The sequence below is a fragment of the Leptonychotes weddellii genome, chromosome 2 (assembly GCF_054177405.1).
Source record: "Leptonychotes weddellii isolate Sample4059 chromosome 2, ASM5417740v2, whole genome shotgun sequence".
Classification (NCBI taxonomy): Eukaryota; Metazoa; Chordata; class Mammalia; order Carnivora; family Phocidae; genus Leptonychotes; species Leptonychotes weddellii.
The window spans coordinates 8,131,617-8,146,107 of NC_138370.1; positions in this window are offsets into that span (position 1 = coordinate 8,131,617).

Below are 14,491 nucleotides of genomic sequence, written 5' to 3' on the forward strand. Positions count from 1 at the left end.
CCCCAGGGATGGTACATGATAAAGCAGTGACCAGAAAACTGAAAAGGTCCATGTGGACTATTCCATTTTCCAGCCATCTGTAAAAAAAGACTATAGAATATCAAGATTTAAATGATATTGCTAAAGACAGATGCTCAAATGATTTAAATATACATATTTTACATTTATATACATTCATAAATATATGAATCAAGTTAAGAAGATCTTGTTTTAGGTAAATATACAATAAACATAACATGATCTGAGAAAGCTTTAAGGTAAAATAACTGCATGGAATTAAGCCATAATACATTATAATTCCCTAATTACATACACCATCTTTAAACTTTTGAAGCCATTAAAGCATAGCAGGAATTTAATGGGATATCTAATTTTGTCTACATCTATTGCATGATTCATTTCTTAGAAGTTTTTGTGAGTCTAAGTGTGGGTAGCAAACTTTCAGATTGTTTATATCCCAACAGTATATTATTGTTCTATTTCTAAATATACCCTGGGATTTGCAAAAATAATATAGATGGAGTTTCTTACAAACATCAACGATTTCCATTAAAATGTTTAAAAAGATGGGAGTTTTACTGTAAACTTTTGTTGTGTTAAATAGTACAAAAATACCAATGTACTTCATTGTGCTCTCAGTGAAAATTAAAAAAAATTAATAATTGACTAAATCGACAAAATAACAAGCAATCATCTAATAAGCATTTACGATACACAAAACACTCTTCTGAATGTTTTGGATGTTTAACCCATATCATCTTCACATTAAATTTATGAAGCACTATTTTTTTTTTAAGATTTTATTTATTTATTTGAGAGAGAGAGAATGAGAGACAGAGAGCATGAAAGGGAGGAGGGTCAGAGGGAGAAGCAGACTCCCTGCCGAGCAGGGAGCCCGATGCGGGACTCGATCCTGGGACTCCAGGATCATGACCTGAGCCGAAGGCAGTCACTTAACCAACTGAGCCACCCAAGTGCCCTGAAGCACTATTTTTTAAAAGAATTTTATAGATTTGGTAACCAGAACACTGACAGCTTAAGTCACTGAGTCCAGTGAGTTGCCAAGACTTGACCCTAGGTAGTCTGACTCCAAAACCTGTGCCTATAAAGAGTATGTTATTTTGCAAACTTTCTTGTGAATTTTTTATTCCATATACCAGTAAGTCAAATTACTACCTTTATCTAAATTAAGTTTGTAGACAGTACTGGCATAGTATGTAGAAATGATATAAAAGTATTAATATGATACAATTTAAAGATTTCCCACAAAAAAATTCTCTCACCTCCTTCTCATTGTTTTTATTCTCAGTCCATTAATAAATGACTAATTCCCTTTGTTTAAAATAATACAGTAAAATAAAAATGCTTATGGGTGGTAAATACTTCATGCTGTAATTAATCAGTTATTGTTTTGTATAAAGTTCCTAAAATGTGGCCCGAGGACTCCTGGAATCAGAATTACCATGTCTCCTAATTATTTAAACACTTTTAGACATATCTCATCTTATATTTCTGCTGGTGGAGACTGATAGTAGTTATTAAACGAGCTCTCAGGTAATACATGGGTAGAGTAAAATTTCAAAGTTGGCTTAAATATGAATGAATTCTATGTTGTTGGGTTTTTTTTTCATCCTAAAAGTAAGACTTGAGCGAGCATGAAGATGTTGGATACCTTAAGTTGTTGAGCTACGATGCTACTGAAGATGGGAGTCATGTATATAGAAAATATGGTAAAATAGTAATAAATTCTTGTATACCTTAAAATACCAATGAGTGATGTTAGTGACTGAATGTGGTTGATTTCAAATCATTAACTTTTTGTCATAATTAAATATTCATAAAATACTGCAAAAGATCATCAATCATTTAAAGTATTCTAAAATGTTGAGAATTTTTTTTAGATTTTGTTTTACCAAAAGATAGATTATTTAGCTTAAACTACATTAAAATAATTGAAAATTAATATTAATTGGATTGTTACAAGCCAAATGCTATTAAAATGCATTTTAATAAAAATGTTTTGTTCTTTTTACAAATTTATTGTGTCCACTGCTTTAAATGTCTACAAAATTGACTGGCATTTTAAAGACTTTGACATATACAGTTTCCTGTTTTAATTATTGTTGGGAAGACAATTGGTTGTGTTTTGAGAATTTTCAAAAGCCGAACCAAGACTCACACATTTAAGTTGCCTAACATTACAAATTGAAATAAAAAATGTCTATTTACAATAGGATAAAGTTGTGTGGGAAGAAGGTAAAAAGAAGTTAAAGAAACGGGCAACAGATTTTAAAATTCCCTTTTTACTCATATGATCCAATTTGAGCTGGAATACAACCCATGCAATCTGTAGGGTGTCAGTAAGAAACAGAGCAGCAGATGAGTAGGAATTGACATCTGTGGCTTGGGAAAAAATTTGGCAAGGAGAGCAAAAAACAAGTAGTTAAATTGCTCTAAATGGCCATAAAAATATAGTCTTCTGAAAAACAAAGGGCAGTTCCTTCCCCTATTAAGTAATACTTTTTTGGCAATAGAGCCATAAGTGAGAAGTCAAAATATTCATTCTAAAAACAGTACAAGCATGCATTTTATGGAGTATAGAAAGATAGAGAAGCATATTTTTATATGTAGTAGACAACTTAAAATATTTAATGTAAATCTGCAATACTTTGGAAAATACATCTCAGGTTCCATCAATGACACTTTTGCAAAAATCAGGATTGTACTGTTCAAAAACCTTCTTAGGTTTGCATAATTATCTCCTCAAAAAACAAACCCATGAGAACAATTTATACTAACATCTATGAGTTACAATACCTAATAAATTATCAAGATGAACTAGAGATCAGAGATAATTAAGTATACACAGGGCCTATGGTTACTGATATAATTTTAGATCTTCAATGAAAATAAAACAGACAATGCACAAATTCATTACCATAAACCAAGAATCATATTGTCAGGTCAAAATCAAATGCTAGAGAATACAAGCATTTACAGTAAAGAAATAAACAAAGAAATGCTACAGCAAAATGCTCTTCTTCTGTGATATTAAATCAGACTCCTCTTTATCACTTTTAGAAACATCTTAAACACAGTGAACCCTACATTACCACCCCTGCCCATAACATACATTTGAATATAATGTGAATTTTTAATTGAATCATAGTCTCCAAGTAAAGTTCACATTTACTGCTTGGATGTGGGGTAGGAGAATGGAAGAACATGATTAAATGACTAAATGACCTTCCTCAATTTAGTGTATGGTCAGTTGTGTACATAATAAATTTTTCTAGCTTTAATTTTGTGTTTTTTTCTCTGGTAGTACAGACTGGCTGAGAACTAGTTTTTTTGTTTGTTTGTTTGTTTTTTATTCTTGCTATAACATAACCCCAAATTTTACTTGATTGATATTTTCGAGCCAAACTTCGTTTTGGTGGAATATTATGATATTACATATAGAGAACATGCAAACTAATTACAAAATCATTCTTAATTCTTCAGATTTCTACAATTAAACATCTTTTTTTTAAAAGATTTTATTTATTTATTTGAGAAAGAAAAAAAGAGAGCCCACGAGCGCTCTTGACCCCAGTGAGCAGGAGGGAGGGGCAGAGGGAGAGGGAAAGAGAGAATCTTCAAGCCAACTCCTGCTGAGCGTGTGACCCTGCGGGACTCGATCCCAGGACCCTGAGATCATGACCTGAGCTGAAGGCAGATGCTTGACCAACTGAGCCACTCAGGAAACCCAGTTAGAACATCTTAATGAGATGAAATGAGACCTCCAGAACATTGATTGAAATAGCAATATTACTAAAATATTGCACTCATGAAACAATTTACATGAATAATAGATGTTAAATTTGGGAAATATGCTAAAATTATATATCAAACCCAATGTAACATATTATTTTTCATAATAAAATATATCCCATGTCTACAAAATGAAGTGACATATTTATTTTTTTTAAAGATTTTATTTATTTGAGACAGAGAGAATGAGAGAGAGAGCACATGAGAGGGGGGAGGGTCAGAGGGAGAAGCAGGCTCCCTGCTAAGCAGGGAGCCCGATGCGGGACTCCATCCAGGGACTCCAGGATCATGACCTGAGCTGAAGGCAGTCGCTTAACCAACTGAGCCACCCAGGCGCCCTGAAGTGACATATTTATAGACATATTCTTTACTAAGAATAAGTCAGGACCTCAATAACAATCTGCTAAATGGCCTCTATTGATTTACCTGTAAGCCCATCTTCAGAAAACATTTATTCATTCAGTTAATTTACCTTAAGGCTACATTCTGAATTCTGTAAGAACTGGTTAGAGATCATCTGTAGATCCAGACAATGTTGGCCAGCCTAATTTGAGTTGAACCACCTAAATGGTAATTTTAAGTGCTAAAATAATCCTTTTGCCATGGCATTTAGCTATGTTTGTATGACCATTTTAATTCCTCAAAGTTTAGTTCCCAGTGACTGATATTCTTCTCCTGGGATATGTTTTATTGGCATCCAAATACAATACTCTTGAAGTAATGGATTGGTTTTATGGATTAATGCAAAGTTGTTTTAAGAAACCTGAATTGCAGGAAGCCTACTTCTTGGTATATAAAACTTTTAGATCCTGCTAAACATCCAAGCTAAACATGTTTTTAAAAATTAATAAAGCAGCAGGGAAAGTGCTATGTGAAGCAAAGCAGGTCTTCAACAAATATTTGTTAATTGACTGAATGAACTAATGAATGAATAGGTTGGCCTCCCTCGTTTATTGGTAATTATTACTACAGTTTTCCATATTATTAGGATGGAATTTATTCATTCTTGTTTTAATTTGTGTTTTTAAATCAAGTATAGTTTGCATCAGAGCATATGTCTCACCTGTTGGGACTTAGGGTTCCTGTTTGGTAGTTCTTTACACTGCTACAGGCATTTAAAAAATATCGACTGAATGCCTACTATGTAAAGTAGAATATTTTCTAGCTAGATTGGAAAAGCTCCATATTTAGCTCCAGGGATGACTGGGATTCTGGTATCGATTCTGGACAAGATAAGGATGAATAAACTAACTAATAATTTTTAAATCATTCTTTAGTTTGACCTTCCTTGGGCAGGGCAGACTTGTTTATTGATGGCTTTTACCTGGTGTAATCTGATAGGCAGCTTTACTTGGCTACATGACCTGGGAGATGAAAAGGCCCCACTGAAAACTTTTGTGGAAGCTCTCCTAAAACCAAGATTTCTTGCACATATCTTAGTGGTTCATACTCCAAAGACCAAGCACAATCTGTGTGATTGAGAAAAATCCCAAGTATATGTTCATTGCTTGCTTTTGGGTCTTAAGCAGTACCATATCATCTACCTTTAATAAAGTCTTGCATGAAAATGCTCTGTGGCATTTTGTGAGTACTTTCAATTGCTGAAAATGTATAAATTTTGCAGCAATTATGAAATGAATTGATGGAAATTCAATATTGTACAGGAAGATATTACACCCTTGTGGAGCACACAGTACCCTCTTTAAACCTCATTCTTCTTTCTCTACAGATGATCTCAGTCTCCCACACTTCCAGGTACCATACATTTGCCATTTTGAATGGCAAGCTATTAAAATACTACTTTTAAGCTGTTCTATATTTTGTTACAAGTGTTTCATTCTTTCATAATTTGTGGTTTGATAAAAATGTTCAGGAAACTGAAAATTTTGTGCAGAATAGCAAGATAATATTTGAAAAGAACTCAGAAAACACTATTAAACGTGGCTTTTGCCTTATCTAAAACATACTATAGGTACCTTTTGTCCCTAAAAATGACTGAGGTACAGTGATTTCTTCTATGGAGACACAGGTTTGATCATGATAACTGGAAATAGATTTAGTAATAGGATATAGGTATTTACAGTCGTATTTTATGACTATAGCAGAGATCCCAGTTAATGCCTGGGAAATTCGTATTTATTATCTATGGAAAGAGACACAGGACTTTGAGGACCTTCTATCTTCTTTAATTTATTGTAAATAATATTGACTCTAATAAACTAATAAACGGTTAAAATAAAGACCATTGTTCATACTTTTTCAAACGTTATGTTAATTTGTATTAGAGTAATAGAAATGTGTATTACAAAAAAACAATAGTGCTGAAGGTTAAAGAAGTTGACAATTTTTTTTTAAGATTTTATTTATTTATTTGAGAGAGAGAATGAGATACAGCACAAGAGGGAAGAGGGTCAGAGGGAGAAGCAGACCCCCCGCCGAGCAGGGAGCCCGATGTGGGACTCGATTCCGGGACTCCAGGATCATGACCTGAGCCGAAGGCAGTCGCTTAACCAACTGAGCCACCCAGGTGCCCAGAAGTTGACAATTCTTTTGGTATCTACATTCATCATTCTATATAAAAATGTTCATATTATTTTTGGTGGATCAATTTTAGACATCATCTAAATAATTCCATTAATAGAAAGATATGTTTTTAAAAAATCCATTAGTTCCTTCCTACCAATAAATACGATTTTTTAAAGTTAAATCATCAGTTAATATTATCATTATAATAATGTTTAATGATGAGTCAAAAATATATTATCATCATGATTCCTTTTTTGAAGGTTTTTTTATTACCTGAAGCTAATAACTGAATCTTATTTTACATTTTCATAAATTTCTATAAGCATATTATGAATTTGTATTCCCCAAATTTGATACAGATATTTAAGATGCTAAACAAAATATTTTTCCCAAATACTCCAACTCAGCCTACGAGTTTCATATTTCTCTTGTAGAAATATCTTTCAAAGCTTCCAAATTTCTGTTGTCAAATTGATCTTTAAGCCTACTGCATATGTATCATAATGTTCCCAGTGTCTGTTGATGTATAAAACCTACCCCAGACTAAGTAACTTAAAACCATCAGTAAATAGTTTGATAATGAAACTGTAATTTCAGTAGCAATTGGCAAGGATAGCTTATTTTTGCTCCACACGTTGTCAGCTGGGGTGATTTGGATGCCAAGGATGACTAGACAGGCGGATGCTGTTACACACGAAGATTTGCTCCTTCATATGCAGAATATGGGCTGAGATCTCCTGCATCTGCAGATCGGAACAGCTACATGGGACCAGTATATGGCTTCCTCAGAGCATGATATCTGTGTTTCAAGAGCAAGGTTCTCAAAACAACAGGAAAGAATTTCACGATTTTTTTTACACCTGCCTTTGGAAAACACATAGCTTTACTTCTGCCATTCTCTCTTGAGGGAGGCAGACACAATCATGTAACAAAGTTGGAGAGGAGTGGACCCTTTCAGTCAATGGTAAGAGTAACAGTGTCATATTGTAAAGGCATGTGGGATGGGATATATCATAGGGGCCCTATTTGGAAAGTGTACATAGCCATATACCATACATGGCTCTTCTCTGTTAAATTCCCACAACTTCATGTTCCTCTTAGATAAGCTGAAGTACAACCCCTAGCTTCTGAGAAATAGTTTAAGGATAATAATGTAAGTTCAAATACATATACATGTTTAGAGAATAAACATTGGAAAGACAACATTTAACTAGTGGTTTCAAAAAGAGAAAATGTAATAAAAGATAAAGAAGGAATTATCAAAGAAATATGAAAATACAATTATATGAAATTATGTGGCTACTTGTACTATGTACTATGACTAATTGCAATATATATAATATATATAATTGTATATAATTTTTATTTATTATGTTTAATTGTATATATATTTTAGTATTTTTTTAAATTGTATATTTTAGAGTAATTTTAGGGTCACAGCAAAATTGAAAAATCACGGCAAAATCTCTGTACCTTTTTCTTATTTTGCTGTGAAACTAAAATTGTGACAAAGGTACAGAGAATTCCTATATACTCCCTGTACTCCCCTCCACATGCATAGCTGTCTACATATCAACATCCCCCACTGGAGTGGTACATTTATTACAACTGATGAACCTACACTGATGTATCATAACCACCCCAAAGTCCACAGTTTCTATTGGGATTCTATCTCATGGGGCGCCTGGGTGGCTCAGCCATTAAGCGTCTGCCTTCGGCTCAGGTCATGATCCCAGGGTCCTGGGATCGAGCCCCACATCGGGCTCCCTGCTTGGCGAGAAGTCTGCTTCTCCCTCTCCCACTCCCCCTGCTTGTGTTCCCTCTCTCGCTGTGTCTCTCTCTGTCAAATAAATAAAATCTTTAATAAAAAAAAAAAGGATTCTCAGTATTTTACATTCTATGGGTGTGGACAAATGTATGACATGTATCCATCATTATGATATGCTCATTATTTTACTGCCTTAAAAATCCTCTCTGCTCTGCCTATTATCCCTTCTTCCCCCAACTCCTGGCAATCTCTTGACATTTTTTCATCATCTGCATAGTTTTGTCTTTTCCAGAATGTCATATAGTTGGAATCATAGGGCACCTAGCTTTTTCAGATTAGCTTCTTTCACTTAGTAATATGCATTTAAGTTTCCTTGATGTCTTCACATGGCTTGGTAGCTCATTTCTTTTTAGCCCTAAATAACATTCCATTTTCTGAATGTACCACAGTTTTATTTATCCATTTGCCTGCAGAAGGACATCTTGGTTGCTTCCAAGTTTTGGCAGTTATGATAAAGCTGCCAATAACATCCATGTGCCAGTTTTGTGTGGATTTAAATTTTCTATTCCTTTGGGCAAATACTAAAAAATATGGTAGTTGGATCATATGGTAAGAGTATATTGATTTGGTAAGAAACTGCCAAAATACTTTCCAAAGTGGCTACATCATTTTACATTCCCAACAGTAATGGTGTTGTCAGTTTTCTGGAATTTGGGCGTTTTATAAATGTGTAGTGATAACCCATTGCTGTTTTCATTTATAATTCCCTGAGGGCATATGATATGGAGCATCTTTTCATATGTTTATTTTCTGTTTGCATATCTTCTTTGGTGAGGTGTCTGTTAAAGTATTTGGCCCATTTTTTAATCCAATTGTTTTCTTGTTGTTGAATTTTAAGAGTCTGTTCTATATATATATCTATATCTATATATATATATCTATAGATATAGATATATATATATAAAGATTTTATTTATTTATTTATTTGACACAGAGAGAGAGAGAGCACAAGTAGGCAGAGCGGCAGGCAGAGGAAAAGGGAGAAGCAGGCTTGCCCCCAGGCAGGGAGCCTGATGTGGGGCTGGATCCCAGGACCTTGTGTTCATGACCTGAGCCAAAGGCAGACGCTTAATGACTGAGCCACCCAGATGCCCCTCGTTCTATATTTTGGATAACAGTCTTTTGCAAACATTTTCTCCCAGTCTGTGGTTTGTCTCATTCTCTTATATAGCCAAATAGATCTTTCACCAATACCTCAATATTCTTTCACCAATACCTCACTGTCTTGATAACTGTCATTTTATAATAAGTCTTAAAGTCAGTGTCTGTCCTCCAACTTTGTTCTTCTGCATCAATAATATATTGGATTTTCTGGGTCTTTTGAATCAGTTTATCAATATGCATAAAATAAATTTCTGGGATTATAGATCAGGATTGCACTGAATCTAAGTTGAGAAGAACTGATATATTGACAATAACAAGTCTCCCTATCCATGCACATGGGCTAGCTCTTCTTCATTCACTTAGCTATTCTTTGATTTTGTTCATCAGTGTTTTATAGTTTTCCTCATATAGATTTTGCACATATTTTGTTTCACTTATACCTGAATATTTCATTTTTTGGAAGTTCTAATGTAAATAGTATTGTGTTTTTAATTTGAAATTCTCTCGTTTATTGCTGATATATAGGAAAGGAATCAACTTTTTTATATTAACCTGCACCCTACAATTTTGCTATAATTCCTTATTAGTTTCAGGGGTTTTGTTGCTGTTGTTTTGTTAATCATTCTGTTATATTCTCTGAAAATTGAGAAAAGTATTTTAAAATTCCTTAAAGTATGCTAAAATTCTTGCCATTCCTGCAATACACATTGATTTCATTGATTTTATTCTCTCTTTCTCTTTATAATTATGTTCTCTAATGCTTTATTTATACATTTTTTGAAGAACTAGATCTTTAAATAAGGAATCACTGTAAATAAAATTAACCAAATATGTAACAATGTATAAATATTTATCTGAAATGTAATATTTAAATATAAAAACTGTTACTGTGGATTTGCATGCAGATTCCATGAAATTATTAAAGTTGCAGGTGAATCTGAGTAAGAAGACATACACTGAATGGTAGGCATATGTCAGATAATTTTCTGAACACCAAGTGTTTAAATGTACTGTGCATTTTCACTATAATATTCCTGAAGTAATTAAGGGAAAATGACTTTAATGACAATAAAAATTTATGTGAGGAAAATGAGTGATCCTAAGAGGGCTAAAAAATTACACATATAATAGGAAATTTATAAGTTATAAAATATACTGAGAAACATAAAACTATAAAATACATAATCTGGTGATTCATGTGTCCTAAATAAATGGAAGGCTTAATATTGTGAAGATTGACAATACTTTCCAGATTGCTGTGACTATATACAGAAATTTTTTTTCATAATTACTCCCAAAGTACCCTAACTAGAAACAACCTAAATATCCTTCAACTGGTAAATGTTGGCACATCCATATCACGATATTCTACTCAGCTATGAAAAAGAATAAACTTGTGATACATGCAACAACATTAATGAATATAAACTATATTGTGCTAAGTGAACAAAGACAGGTTCAAAGTCTAAATGACTCTATATTATGAATTCATTGATTTATTACTGAGTAAAAGGCAAAATTATTGGAAGGAAACAGTGTTATCAGGGGCTATAGGCTGGCAGTGGAGACTGACTACAAAAGAGTTTGAAGAAAATTTTTGAAATGATAGAAATTTTCTATGTTCTTAATTTGATGGTGATTACATGACTGCATGTGTTTGTCAAGTCATAAAAGTGGACTAAAAATGGGTAAATTTTATGGTCTAGGTCACATAAATTATATTTATGTAAATTATTCCTCAATAAATCTGAAAAGGAGATAAAATAATATTTGAAAGAATTAGATTAAAAATGGTAATTGCAAAAAATGAGACTATATATAAAGAAAATCTTTAAAAAAACTCTAAATATTATAATCATTATGAATTTTTGTATGACTATTGTGTTTTTTAATATAACTATTGTATATAAATATATATAAAAATAAATTTTTATTATTTTGCTTATTTATATATGTAGCCCGCTATTCAGAAAATAAGATTTTAAAAGCTACCATTTAAAATTACATCAAAATATATGAAATTTTCAGAATATACACAATCAGATATGGGAAATACCAGTATGGGATATTTTATTTTATTAATTTTTTAAAGTTTTATTTATTGATTTATTGATTTATTGATTTATTGATTTGACAGAGAGCAAGAGATAGAGCAGGAACATAAGCAGGGGGACTGGGAGAAGGAGAAGCACACTCCCTGCAGAGCAGGGAGCCCGATGCGGGGCTCGATCCCAGGACCCTGGGATCATGACCTGAGCCGAAGGCAGACGCTTAACAACTGAGCCACCCAGGCGCCCCAATGGAATATTTTAAATGTAATTAAAATATATTAAAGAAAACAGTAATTAAAAGAATTTGCAATGAATGGTTCCTTTATTGATGTGGAAAATGTAAAATTAGAACTGTATTTGTACACCAAATCAATCACAAGAAAGACAGAGGAAAAAAACAAACCAAGAAAGATATGAAGCCATTAAAATTCTAATTTATTGCTGGTTGGGATGTTAACTGATAAGAATCAGTTTAGAAAACATTTTGGTATTATCTAATAACATTTAAAATAATACATATCTCGGGGCACCTGGGTGGCTCAGATGGTTAAGCATCTGCCTTCAGCTCAAGTCTTGATCTCAGAATCCTGGAATTGAGCCCCACATCGCGACGGGCTCTCAGCTCAGTGGGGAGTCTGCTTCTCCCTCTGCCTCTCCTGCTTGTGCTCTCTCTCTCATGCTCTCTCAAATAAATGAATAAAATCTGAAAAAAAAATACATATCCTATTATGCCATAATGATTCTCCTTTGCTCTATATAAAATTTTGCCCATACTGTGATATATGTACAAGAATGCTCCTTAGCACCATTATTACTTATCACAAAAACCTAGAAATAACCTGAATATCCACCAGGAATGTTATAGATGAATAAACTGTTGCATGCTTATACAATTAAATATAATACACTTGTAAAAATGAATAATCTGTAGCAGTATGCAGGAACATGGACACATTTTACAAATAAAAAATGCTGAAGGAAATAAGCTAGTCAAAAAGAATATGGAAATTATGATTGCATTAATATAAGTGAAAAATATGACAAAACTAAGTTATGATTTGGGAATGAAAACTTAAGTGATAAATTTATGAAGAGAATCAAATGCAGAAGAAATCTGAGTCAGGAGAGTAGATACCTGAGGGGAATGGGACTCATAATTCAGAAAAAGAACCCAGGGATCTACTAAGGTAATGGTAATATTTTAATTCCTGGCCACAGTGGTGTTCAGCCACTTGCTTACTATATAAATATTTCTCTAAATGTATTCACATGCTTTACACATATTTCATTATGTAAGTTATATTTAAGAATTTTAAAAATACATTAGTGCTTAACAAATAGAAAAATAAGTGATAAAATCAATGGCGTTTTTTGAAAGTAGGAGACTAGAGAAAACTTTGACAAAAAAGATACTAGAATTAAGTACAGAACCTAGTGATAACTGGGGATGAGGCAGTGGGAATTTTAGTTGATGGTAGGATACAGATTTCAGCAAAGGGTATAAACATGGAGCAACAATGGAGGTAAATAATGGGGACAAAGTGGCTTTAAAGAACAAAGATTTCAATAAGTAACAGGTAACAAAAATTTTGAAATATTAGAACAGTATGTAGAAGCATGAGGATTAGGTGAATAAAACATTTATTATGTTTATTAATTGATTAATTAGATGTTGTTTATCACTTGATATAGCTCATTGTAACTGGTTCTTATACAAGGTGGATCCAAACATTTGAAGGAGTGTGTTTGCTGTAACAATGAGACATAGGGAAAGCAAGTCTCTTTTCTTTTATGAAAAAGAATGGAGGATTTTCTCAGCTATTGTGTTCTCCAGTCTTTTCAAAGGCTGATTCTCTTCTCCTTACCTGTGAGACCTACCCGAAGTCCCCAAATCAATCCTGACTTGAGTCTACTGCATTCCATTTCAGTAGGATCTAACGTTGTAAGTCATCATTATCTTTTCAGCCAGACCCAGGAAACACTCCCTAGGAACTGATGCTATGAGAATCTAGAAATTAGAAAAAGGCCCCTCCAGAGATAAGAGATGACTTGTGGTAGGATTGTCACAAACTCCTTCTGCCAGCTCATGAACTTGGAGACCTTTCTCTCTTTGTGGAATAGGGATATAGACCTTTGAGGAGAGAGCACTTTCAAGGAGATGCTGATAACTCTTTACTTCTGAGGAGGCATGACTGAGCTAGTTCTGCAAGTTGAAAAAGAAGGTCGCAACTGGCACTAACTGGTGCTAGAAATAACTGCTGCTTTTATTTAACAGGTGGAAAGGGAGAAATGTGATGTGCAGAGTCTCAGTCTCAGTATCACAAAACAGAGTAGAAGGAGATGCTTCGAACTGAGAGACAACAACTTAATAACTGGCACCCTCAACTACTCAAATTTTTCAATTTCAAACTCAGCAGTAATATCAACTCTTCATAGTACTTTTCTGAACATTATGAATACACATGGCAGAGATAGTTATTTGCCCATCAAAAATATATAGTTCTCTGCCATAATATTGCATTGTTATTGGAAAAAAGCTTACCAGCCAAGGGAACATTCTGCATCCCTCTTACAACTAGGTTGGAACTGATATGATTGATGAGTTCTGGACAAAGAATTTCGGTGGAAGAAGTTACGTATTTTCTTGTCCATGTGCCAGTTAGATATCAAAGCACAGACACCTTTGGGAGATATGTAACAGCCTTTTTCCTGTATCACCTCTACCTTGCCCGTGGTTGGACTTTATGTGAGAATAAATTTTCATTATGCAAATCCACTGAGATTTAGAATTTTCTCTCTTAAGGTATCTATTATTATGCTAATATAGGAGTCTGTAATTTTTTTTTCTATAAAAATCCAGGTCCAGATAACAAATATTTTAGGTTTTGTGAGCAAGATTGTCTCTGTCTTAACTATTTAATACTATAATCACAGTATTATAGCTACAGACAATACTTAAATGAACAAGCATTGCTGTGTTCCAATAAAATTTTATTTACAAAATTAGGGGTGGGGCCAGATTTGACCCATAGGCTATAGTCTATAATACAATAAACAAAACTAATGCCTGGGCCTTATTTTGTGTCTCCCATTAAGGATGAGTGTTGTTAATATTTAGGGTAGAGAAGGAGAAATTTTTATATAGAATCAAGGTTAAAGGAAGATGTCA